Source organism: Triticum dicoccoides, chromosome 7A (assembly GCF_002162155.2).
Source record: "Triticum dicoccoides isolate Atlit2015 ecotype Zavitan chromosome 7A, WEW_v2.0, whole genome shotgun sequence".
NCBI lineage: Eukaryota > Viridiplantae > Streptophyta > Magnoliopsida > Poales > Poaceae > Triticum > Triticum dicoccoides.
Window position 1 is genome coordinate 675,816,738 of NC_041392.1, and position 12,314 is coordinate 675,829,051.

Here is a 12,314-nt window from a genome sequence, read left to right on the forward strand (position 1 = left end):
TTGTGTTATAAAACATATTTGAGATTTAAAAAAAATGTTTGCGTCCAATTTTTTTTAAGTTTTGAAAAAAATATTCACATTTTCAAAAAGGTTCATGTTTCAAAAAAATCTATTTTGAACAACTATTTGAGATTTGTTCAGGATTTAAAAAATGTTTGTATTTCAAAAAATGGTCGCAAATTTGAAAAAGTGTTTGCACTTGGAAAATGTGTTCAGAATTTCAAAAAATGACCCCGTTTCAAAAACAATCACAGATCTAAAAAATGTTTGCGGTTTCAAATTTTGGTCAGAGTTACATAAATATTTTTGTTTTCAAAAAAGTTTTAAATGTCAAAAAATGTGCAAGATTCAAAACAATATTGGAGATATTTCAAAAAATGTTGAGTTTTGAAAAAAACATTCACAATTTTGAAAAAAATTTGGGTTTCAAAAAATATTAACCTTTTGAAAGAAGCATTCTGTTTTGAAGTTTCAAAATATGCCTCAAATATGTCACTGTTGATAGTTCTTAATGTTCCCCCCTACGTATTAGCCACCAAAACTCATCAGCTCAAGTGGCTGGCCATGTGCGCTCATAAGCGCAAGGTGTCGTGTTCGATCCACTGCTTTTCGAGTGCCTCATGGCTCGATGTCTTTGGGCACTAGGAGATGAAGAGGTGCTAGAGCATGTGATATCGAATCAGACAAATGTTGCATATCTATGGCTTTTTTTGGCTTTTTGAATCCATGAATCAATCGGATCTGGCTCGGGTGTTAACCACCATGTGGGCTATCTGGTGGGCGAGGAGACGGGAGATACATGACGACAAATTTAAGAGTCCTCTTACAACGCTGTACTTTATCAAACAGATATCTTGAAAACCTGGAAATAGTTGTTGCTCGGAATCCTGGTTCCATTAACTCTTCGGCTACACCTTGTCAGAGGGTTTGTAGATGGATGACACCCGAGGGAGAAGCTGCAAAAAAAAGTTGATGGTGGACTATCTCGCCATGGCAATATGGGTGTAGTGGCGGATGTCTGTAGGGGAAAGGAGGGCTGTAACGTGTGAACCTCTGTTTTTGTTTTTGACGGCCTAGTAGAGCCAGCTAGCGTGGAAGCACATGCATGCAATGAGGCTCTCGCCCTTGCCTGGAACCTCAATCTCACATACCTGGTTATTGCCTGGGATTGTATTGGAGTTATTTCAAACATCAACAATGGTGCTGCAACATCCTATGCTTTGGTTCCGAGCGAGATCGATCACAGAAGCTAGGATCTTGCAAATGACGGCTTTCGGTTTGAGAATAGAGAGGCCAACTTTGAAGCACATGCAATAGCAAAAGCAGCTTCTGACTCTTCCTTTAGGATGCCATATGTGGGTAGGGATACTTCCTGAAATTGCTTGGTATCCCTTATGTTTTGAACGTTGAATAATAAAATCCCTAATTCACCTTTTTTTAGACAAAAAAATCCCTATAATTCACTAAGAACGAAATGTACGTCCACCAACGAAGCCGCCCGATTCCAACGCCCGCCTGGGCCTCAACATATGGCTCAACGAAGTCCAACTCCAACCCAGTTTCTTCTGGCACGGCAACGGCAGGCACATCCTTCCCCACAGACTTCGCCGCGCCCCCGCCGCCTCTTTCGTCTTCGATTCCCCAATCCCCGCCGCTTCCCCGCCCCCCCTCCCCCTCCCCCGAAAATCTTCCTAAATTGCCAGTCTTCGCACCAGCCGGCGGAACCCTAGCTCTGGAGCTGCTGCCAGATCAGGGCGGCGGAATCGGCGGCTCCTTCCCTGGCGCCCCACTTCGGAGGCTTGCGCCGCTCGGCGCGTCCCCAGTCCGCGTCTTTCCTCCGGCCACACCTTCAGGATTCGGGCCGCTCCTCTTTACCCTTGCGCGTGCACATGTATGATTCTGACCTTGGTAGCGCTCCGGTCTCTCTCTGATCTTGGCCCTTCTGTCGTTGATGCCCCGATGCTGTTGCCGCTGTCCTTATGCAATGCAATTCATTCACGAACACAATTGATTCTGATTCATGCGCCAACTACTCTTCTATGAAATAAGTATTTGCTAGTATTAGATGTCAATGGACCATCAAAACTTAAGAAAAAAAATATATTCTTATAAGCTGCTAACTCTTCAATTCTTGCTAGATAGTCTGTCATGTTGTCAGTTTTTAATGTGAATAAGCACTTTCATTTCATAGATCACAGACCCCATGCTTAATAGTCCATTGCAAGAATTATATTATTCAAGGAGGTGTCCAGGCTCAATAGGGGTCTGTATTTCATAACCATAGGTTTATGCTACTTCTGATGAATTCCTAACAAAATGTTATTTTTGTTGCAACTTCACATTTTCAGGATTCTGATATGCTTGGTCAAGTTTAGTACAGCCGCTCCCTATTGATTCCATTTTCTCTGATGCACGGTGGTCGGCCGGCACACCTCTACCTTCTGTCGCAGCGTATCCAGGTCAGCATTGCGGCTTCCTCGACACTAAACTTATGCAACCATCCACCACAATTTTTCCTTTGTGACCTATATATACTCGGCTTCAGCGACAGTCTTGCTGATCTTAGGCAATCGACATTCTCTTCGCTTACTTGTCAGATGGGTGTTGCTTTGATGATTTAATCTGATAAAGATGACACACTAGGATGTAGAGGTACACAGAAAATTTCCGGTTAGTTTGTACATGACTGGATCATCTCCATGCAAAAATTTATGATACATATTTGGTAGGAAAATCTGTGAGGGGCTAAAACTGCAGCCTTCCCTTACCGCCCAATGCAAGTTCCCGGTTTAATTCTGGATTATTATTGTAGCCTTTAGGTTAAGTTTTTATTTGGTAAGCATAGCACCTAATTTACGATGAAGTGCATCCATCAAGCAAATTGTGTGACTGTTAATACAGAGCAAACATATCAGAATAGGTGATATTCGAGTCTATTGGAAATTGCTCCAATTAAGTTAAGATCAACTAAGTTACTAGGACCTGGATGCCCTGCAAGATACACAAATCTATCTTTGAGGCATGTGAGATTGCATCCTTCTATTCAAGGATTTCTGTCAGCTCATAATATATTGTGGTTTAAATGTGGGGTTTAAGTGCACAATTGAACTTTAGCTTCGAACAAAACAATGGTGTGTTGGTCTGTACAGAGGCGGACATTTTTGTTGCATTCCATGCTTGTCTATCAATGATTTTGACGTGTTTGTCCAGCATGTTTACTGTTTTGTGTTGTACTGTTTATACATATATTGATGGTCAGTTATGATATGGTTGTCTGTTCGCATAATGGTCGGTTATGTAATGGAGGTCTCTTCATGATGTGCTAGGGCATAATGTCGTTGTAGTCAAAGAGCTGCTATTCTTTGAGCACGTGTTGGACGGAACCGGTAGAAGCCATTCTTTAATGTGTGGTTATCCTTAATTTACATCTTCCTTAATTCACATCACAAAAAGTATTAAGTCCCTCTTTTGTCCACATGAACTGCCCTCCTTTGCCACATAAAAGGCGTCGAGCGCTCTATGGAAGCATCCAATCTCGCCGCTCTGCCAACTTCGCCTGAACGCCGACTGCCAATGCTCCATATACCGTCATACAATCTTGCCATTCTACCTACTTCACCGGAACACCGACCGCCGGTGCTCCATCTGAGGTACGCTGGATCACATGCCAAGCTAAATGCGTCTCCGTCATTTTTTAAAAAGAAATGATTTTTAGCTTCCATCGTTATTACCTTGCCATGTACGTACAGTCTGCAAAGTTTGCAAACAAAAAGTGAAACCTATAATGATGAGTGATGACTACGGTATTATATCTATTTAATTACCAGGATTAAATCTTCATGACTGTAAACGTTAGACATGTAGTATGCAAGTTTAGAGAGGGACATATCAAGTTTACTATGAATTCAAAAAGGGCACATTTGACAAACAACACACTTCAGGCTCTTTAATTGATTATTATTTTAGGGAGCAAAGATGCACACATGCCTTTCTTGCGCTGTGCTGAGAGTATATAATTTCATTCTGATTAGCTTGTTGGTTGGTAACCTATACTGCTAGTAAGTTGCCGTTGCCTTGTCTGATCTGATACTTGTTAGTTGCCAAGCTGTAGTGATAGATTGCAGCCCTAACATGATGTCGATTATATCTAATCAGTATACACTATATTTCTGTAGTTATGCTAATTGGATTGGAATGAACGTAAATCAACCGGGTATATTTTTACATGGCCTTATACTATGGCTTTTTGGGTAGGCTGTTTTCAACTGGACTACAAATCAGTGTTATTTTCATGCATGGAAGTAGCGCTCAACCTTATTACTAACTAACATGTAAACGGTTCTGCTGCCTTCCTATTCTGATCATGGATTTTAAGCATATTGCTAACAAAATGTTGGCGAGTGTGGCATTTTTTACCTAATCCAAAACATGGCCAATACTGAATTTCTAGCTTTCACGTTGCCATGTATATCCCATCTAAATTTCTTAGTTTATGGACATTACAACTAAATTTAGCAGCTGCTGCGAGTGAAACACAATTGGGTAGAGCAAATTAATTACCGTTGGATTGAAAACAATAGGTTCAATTGGTTTTTGTGCAGCGGGAGGGGAGAAATTATATATGGTACAGGCTAACCTGGCCATTTTATGTTTTTTCTTTTGAGTGAATGCCTTCATGGCTTACTTTATTAATCAAATAAGGAAACTTACATCGTTCACAAGAGATTCATGAATAAAAGGGGATTCATCTACCCAATTACATGATAAATGGTCCTCATAGCTATGCTTAGCAATCTCATGTGCGACGGCATTGGCCTCCCGATAACAGTGAGCAAACTGAACCGTACCTATCTCCACAATCAAGTCAACGTAATCCGCTAAAACTGCAGCTCCTTCATGCCACCAAGTACTTCAGCACATGCTTCGATTACTTCTAAACAGTCTGATTCTGCTACTATTTGATGGTAGCCTAGAGATGCCGCCAAAGATAATCCTTCTTTCATCGCCAAGGACATAATGTATTTTTATCTATTCGGTTGTCAAATGGTTCTGTATCAGCAGATCCCTCTGTGGGTTCTGCAGGTGTATTGTTGATACATGTGAGTTTGGATTATTTAGATAGATGATGTATTTGTGGGGTCTGGTGCTCATTATAATGGTGTGCCGCTAACAAGGATAAAAGAGAAATTCTCCTGCATTGTGATTAATGTATATGACCCTACTCAGCAGGTGCTTAACAGTTAGTGTTTTTGTGGTACTTATCTTGCTTGCAGTATGGTTTATAGCTGACCTCCTTGATTCAGTTTAACAGCAATGGTAGATATAGTGGCAAAGTTCCATTGTTGTATAGTATCAGGATTTTTATGAAAACTTAACATCTCTTTTCTCGACCAGAATTTCAAATCATAGACGATGGGTGTTGAACTGCTAGAATATTTATGCCCCTTTGCAACACATGGGCATATGTGCTAGCTTATTCCAAAAGAGAAAAACATTGGTACTATGTTGATAGCGAGGGTGCAAGGCTCAAGGGAAGCAGGTTCTCTAGCTCTCTGTATGCTTATGGTATCTTGGATGAGGTTTATACCTCTATATGTTGCTTTGCTCATTGTTCATATTATCTTGAAGTTGCATCCCTTATGTTTGTGCTTTACATTTCAGTTACAAATTCAATTCAACATGTCAGTTGAGGAAGCTGCTGAGTTAGCATGGTGGGCTATTTACCATTCAATATTCCTAGACGGAGCTAGTGGTGGCTGTGTTAGTGGCGGTATGCATTCTGTTTCTTAGTATCTATCATGATATTTGTTTTGTTCACTCACAACATGCATGCATATTTGTTAAACACCTTGTCATTATATCTTCCTTTTGAAAATACCAAACATAACTATTTGAGTTGTAATTACTTCCGTAAGTTTTTTTCCAAAGTTTGGCAAAGTTCAGAGATTTTTGTATTTTCCATCATGTAATGCACACCCCTAGCTTGGAATAGGGATTACGATGGTGATAAATTAAGCCATACCTTTCTATTTACAAATGTACAATGTTGTAGAGTATCAAAGGTGTTGTAGAGTATAGACATGGGTCTAGACATCTAGGAAAACCTCCCTATATAATGGTTACATATTAATTACATGCGTAGATATATTCTTTTTTTCATATGGCTTACATCTTGGTAGATTCTAAAATATGGTGTGATGTATAAAGAATTATGGTCAATGCTATGTGTTTGGGTCAAATTATTATTTGAAAGTAGGGTAAAGTTTGTTGAAACAAAGAAAATTATCATTTGCGGTTGAGAGTATGGCTAATATCCCACTCAATCCTGGTTGCATCATTGCAAACGTGGCCCACTTTGCAGAAGAATACACCAACCATTTTGATAGTGGGCCTAACTCATCTCGACAATTCTGTTTGGGCCTCACTTCCCCTAATATGCTAGTCATCATCTCCTTTTCCGTATTTCTCTTGGTCATTTCACGATCTGAGAGATACGCCAACAATTTTGGTATTCACAAACTTATTTATATTCTGTGAGTATTAAATTGGCCGCAAACATTTTTTGAGTTCACAAACTTATTTTGAATACGTGAACATTTTCTGAGTTCGTAAACATTTTTCAAATTTGCAAACATATTTTTTGAACCTGTGAATGTTTATTGAATTCTCAAACACTTCTTTTCAAATTCGCCTTAAATGTTATTAGATTCTAAAATATGGTGTGATATAAAGAATTATGGTTAATGCTATCTTTAGTGTTTGGATCAAATTATTATTTGAAAGCATGGGTTAAATTTGCCAAAGAAAGAAGTTATCGTTTGGGCTTGATAGAGTATGACTATATCCCACTTGGTCCTGTTGCATCAAAAGCATGGTACACACATTGGAGAAGAATACACCAACCATTCTGGTAGTGAGCCTAACTCATCTCAACAATTCTGTTTATGCCTTATTCCCCTAATGCGCTAGCCATCATCTTCTTGTCCCGTATTTCTCTTAGTCTCACTCCCAAACACTTCACGGTCTGAGAGAGGGAATGCTAGCAGCTATGTCAACATTGCCCCATTCGACTGTTTATGCCACCTGAGAGGATGAAGGCTCTAGAGGCATCGTAGAGAGTCTGCCACCATCCTAGCCACGACGACGACAATGCTGCAGAGCATATAGTGAAAAGTAGAGTAGGACTGTGGCGTGACAGCACCACGGGAGGAGCTGCACACAAACAAGGGGCACTGCAGTCTGTTTCTTCTTTTGGGCGAGTGGAAGCGAGATAGTCAAGACTCCCAATAAGATGACGGTAAAGCGTCGGATCAGATAGAGGGTCACCATCAGCAGCATGGAGGTGAACATTAAGCTCCATGGAAGTTGTAACAATACGCTCATCATTAAGGGCAGCACGAGCAAGATCCTGTAGATCTTTTTTTGAGCAAGAAGAGACTTCAATCCCAAGAAAGTAGCGAAGAGGGCAAGATCCTGTAGATCTTTTTTTGAGCAAGAAGAGACTTCAATCCCAAGAAAGTAGCGAAGAGGGCAAAGGTCAGGCATAAGAAACTGCACACTAAGACGTGCCTTCACAAAGGCAATATACTCGGGGTCGTGACGAACAAGAGCAATAAGGTGGACAAACAACGTAGGGTCATGAGCACTAGTTGAAAACCTGCGACAACCACCGCAAAGGCAAAATGCTCAAACCAGGCATGAAGGGCCTGCTTAAAGCCATTTAGAGAGCGATGAAAAAGAGCATGTCGCTAGGAAGAGAATACCCAAGTGATGGCTGCATGTAAACCTCCTCATGCAGCTCACCATTAAGGAAGGCATTCTTAACATCAAGTCGAGACACATACCAATGGTGAACAAAGGCCACAACAAGAAGTGTGCGAACAATGGTCATATTGTTCGCATGAGCAAAAATTCTCATCGTAATCAAGACCATGCTCCTGCTGAAAGCCTTGAGCCACAAGACAAGCTTTGTAACGCTCAAGAACCATCACAACGAGTCTTAACCATGTAGACCCACAAGTGATGAGACGAACACGAGGAGGAAGAGAAACAAGATCCCATGTGCCGATATGCTCATGAGCAACAATCTCCTTTGTCATTGCAAGCTACCATTTGGGATGAACAACAACATCATGATAAGAAGTCGGCTCAAGAACAGCAGCGCCAACGCTTGGAAGACCAAGGCGGTCAACAGGCAGAAGCGGATGAGGACGCAAGCCATAAGTAGTCTGAGACATGGAAGATGGCACATCAGTAGATGCATCCACAAGATGCGGACGACCTGTATAAAGTGAGGAAAAGATGGAAGAATACGAGGAGGAATCATCGGGACAATCTCAGGTGGTGGTGACAAGGAAGCCTCCGATGACGAAGGTGTAGAATCCTATGATAAGCGAGGTGAGGAAATCATAGGAGAGATGTTTTATCTGCAATAATCGGAGAAGCAGGAGCAACACGATGAATGGATAAGGGCTCAACATGAGTGATACGAGTGTCGTTAAAAGTGAGGAAAGAGATATCCTCCACCGAAAAAGGAAGATGGACACGGGTACAAGGGATGAGACTCATCAAAAGTCATGCCCCGAGAAACAGGCATCGGACAACCAACACTATCCTAACAGAGATATACCTTATGCCGATCGTTGTATCCTATGAAGACACACTCAACAGACCGACCAGCCAGTTTGATGCCTTCACCAGGGGCATGGACATAGCAAACACAACCAAACAATTGAAGTGTTGAATAGATCAAGAAACATCAAGGAAACGCTTGAAAGGAACGCCACCCTGTAGAGCCGTGGATGGCTAAAGGATGATGATATAGATTAGTGGTGACAAATTTGGTCCAAAAATGCGGCGAAAGAGAGGCGACGACCATCAATGCACGAGCCGTCTCAAGAAGGCGATGATGCTTGCGATGCCATTCTGAGCATGAGCACTAGGACAAGAGATGTGACCAGGAGTACCCTGCTCAGCAAGGACTCGACACAAGAGCTTGGAGATACACTCTCCAGCATAGTCATCACATAACACACAAATAGGCGTAGAGAAGTGGATGTGAACCATGGCAGCAACATGTTTATGTATAGATAAGACCTCACTGCGAGAAGAAATAAAGTATATCTAGGTGTGTCGTGAGAAATCATGTATAAAGATAATATGCTACTGAGGATCTCATTTCAAGGCAAAGGGGGATGAACCCCAGACACAGAGTGAACAAGGTCGATAGTATGCTGAGACAGTCTATGCCAACAACCCTGATGGTCTAAAGACATCGCCGAAGACGGATCCAAGAAGACCATGTCTAACTAAGGATGAGAGATGAGAGCCACATAAGTGACTCAAGGAGATGATGCCACTACTGAAAATAACTGGTAAACAAGGCAACAAAGGCGGAGAGACTGACGGTGGCGGCAGAGGGACTTGATCCAGCATTCCACGTTCTTGTGCACTCTCTATTCCCCGCCGAGCCGGCTTGGTGTCCTTATCCTGTTTGCGGATTTTGTGTCACGCACTTGATTAAGCATCCCATGTTCTCCTATTGTGTGCCCTTGGCCCCGACGATAGGTAGTGCCGTGTTCTCGGGCGCGTCCCGTGGGTAAAATCCAGGTATGCGCCAATTGTCCAAGCTCCTGCTCACCATTGGTGTTGCTCGAGCATGTGTTTATGGTGTCGCCCAACAAGGGAACACGGGATGTGGGATCGAGACAGCACACATAGCAACCCGCAACTAGGCAAAGGATACCCATCTGGACTTGCTGGGAGCGGAGGTGGACACAAAGGTGGATGTTGATATCCATAGGAGTCCCAATAGTGCGCTCATCGGTAAGAGCAGCATGAGCAAGAAGATAATGGATATTATTATATTTGAAAATAAAGAACCAATTAGAGGTAGAAGAAACCTCGATCGCAAGGAAGAAGTGAAGAGGAGCAAAATCAGACATAAGAAACTCATTATGACAAGCCTTCACAAAGGCAATGTGCTTAGTCATTGCCCATGATGATCGACATATTGAAGAAGTGTTCGACCATGATTTGAATGGTGGCTGGAAGTGTAGGATCATGAGCACTCGCCGAAAAAACAGTCGCAGTCACCACTGAAACGAAGTGCTTAAACCAGAGACGATGTGTTTACTCAAGACCATATAGAGAGTGACGAAGACGACAAACCATGCCATCCGGAAGAGAATACCCAGGTAGTGGCTACATGTAGGCATTCTTGACATCAAGCTGAGGCACATACCAATGGCGAACATAAGCCACAATGAAAAGTGTGCGAAGAGTGGTCATGTGGGCAATATGGGAGCAAATGTCTCATCGTAGTCATGACCATGTTCTCACCACTATACGAGCTTTGTAACGCTCAAGAGAACCATCCGAATCTTAACCTTGTAGGTTCCCTTCCAAGTGATGAGATGAGCATGAGGGGGAAGAGAAATGTGATCCCACACGCTGATGCTGCCAAGAGCATCAATTGTCGATGCCATTCAGATGATTAACAACGTTATGATAAGAGCGGCGCAATAACCGTAGCGGTCCATAGGCAGAAGCGGGACGAGCTCGGAAGCCATAAGTAGGTTGAGTTGGAGGCAGTGCGTTGCCAACAGAAGAAGACATAGTAGTCGAGGGAGATGGCTCATTAGAAGAATCCACAACATGCAATGCCGAGTGTACTAAAGTTGAGTAACATGAGGAAAAGAAGGATCATGAAAAGATGAAGTGGCAAGAGTGCCTCGACTATTGACCGGGAGGGAAGTACCATCTAAGAACATGAACATGAGAATCTAGAGGTGCAATCGAAGACAAATTGGTAGAATCATAACTCATATGAAAAGATGCTCCAGTACCAAGGATCCATGGAGGTGTACCTGATGTTGTAAAATGGTGGTCTCTTAGTTCCTCTAGAGTAAGTAGCAAAACCTACAAAACATGTCGATGGAGAACCAAAAGAAGTAGCTAGCAGAAAGTGATGTCGTGTAATCTCCAGCATAGTAATGGGCTCAACCGCTCAACTGAAGAGGTCGATGAAGAAGCATCACGTGACGAAGAACAAGAAGCAGTTTTCCAGAAGTGGTCGGGATCGTTCCAACTTTTTTTTCTATTTCTTCTTATCTTTTTTCTCTTTTTTTGTTTTTTCTTCTTTTTATCTTTTTTGCATCACGTGAGCGAGGGTCACCATCTGGAACACTCAACAGACGGTAATGGGATCGCACTGCCTCACGAGGAACACGGGATGTGTTAATGGTGTCGCCCAACAACGGAACACGGGATGTGGGATCGAGACAGCACACATAGCAACCCGCAACTAGGCAAAGGATACCCATCTGGACTTGCTGGGAGCGGAGGTGGACACAAAGGTGGATGTTGAGATCCATAGGAGTTCCAATAGTGCGCTCATCGGTAAGAGCGGCATGAGCAAGAAGATAATGGATATTATTATATTTGAAAATAAAGAAGCCATTAGAGGTAGAAGAAACCTCGATCGCAAGGAAGAAGTGAAGAGGAGCAAAATCAGACATAAGAAACTCATTATGACAAGCCTTCACAAAGGCAATGTGCTTAGTCATTGCCCATGATGATCGACATATCGAAGAAGTGTTCGACTATGATTTGAATGGTGGCTGTGTAGGATCATGAGCACTCGCCGAAAAAACAGTCGCAGTCACCACTGAAACGAAGTGCTTAAACCAGAGACGATGTGTTTACTCAAGACCATATAGAGAGTGATGAAGACGACAAACCATGCCATCCGGAAGAGATTACCCAGGTAGTGGCTACATGTAGGCATTTTTGACATCAAGCTGAGGCACATACCAATAGCGAACATAAGCCACAATGAAAAGTGTGTGAAGAGTGGTCATGTGGGCCATATGGGAGCAAATTTCTCATCGTAGTCATGACCATGTTCTCACCACTAGACGAGCTTTGTAACGCTCAAGAGAACCATCCGAATCTTAACCTTGTAGGTTCCCTTCCAAGTGATGAGATGAGCATGAGGGGGAAGAGAAATGTGATCCCACACGCTGATGCTGCCAAGAGCATCAATTGTCGATGCCATTCAGATGATTAACAACGTTATGATAAGAGCGGCGCAATAACCGTAGCGGTCCATAGGCAGAAGCGGGACGAGCTCGGAAGCCATAAGTAGGTTGAGTTGGAGGCAGTGCGTTGCCAACAGAAGAAGACATAGTAGTCGAGGGAGATGGCTCATCAGAAGAATCCACAACAAGCAATGCCGAGTGTACTAAAGTTGAATAACATGAGGAAAAGAAGAATCATGAAAAGATGAAGTGGCAAGAGTGCCTCGACTATTG

At 42.5% G+C, this 12,314-nt stretch overlaps 1 long non-coding RNA gene across 1 annotated transcript in view; it reads left to right on the forward strand.

Annotated features, from left to right (window-relative positions):
* The first annotated feature begins 1,678 nt into the window (after nt 1–1,678).
* Nucleotides 1,679–12,314, forward strand: part of LOC119330524 — a 32,499-nt gene continuing 21,863 nt past the window's right edge. The window contains exons 1-5 of the long non-coding RNA XR_005160145.1: nt 1,679–1,891; nt 2,349–2,459; nt 3,506–3,650; nt 5,395–5,539; nt 5,662–5,770. This is a non-coding gene — a long non-coding RNA (uncharacterized LOC119330524). The remainder of the gene's footprint in view (nt 1,892–2,348; nt 2,460–3,505; nt 3,651–5,394; nt 5,540–5,661; nt 5,771–12,314) is intronic.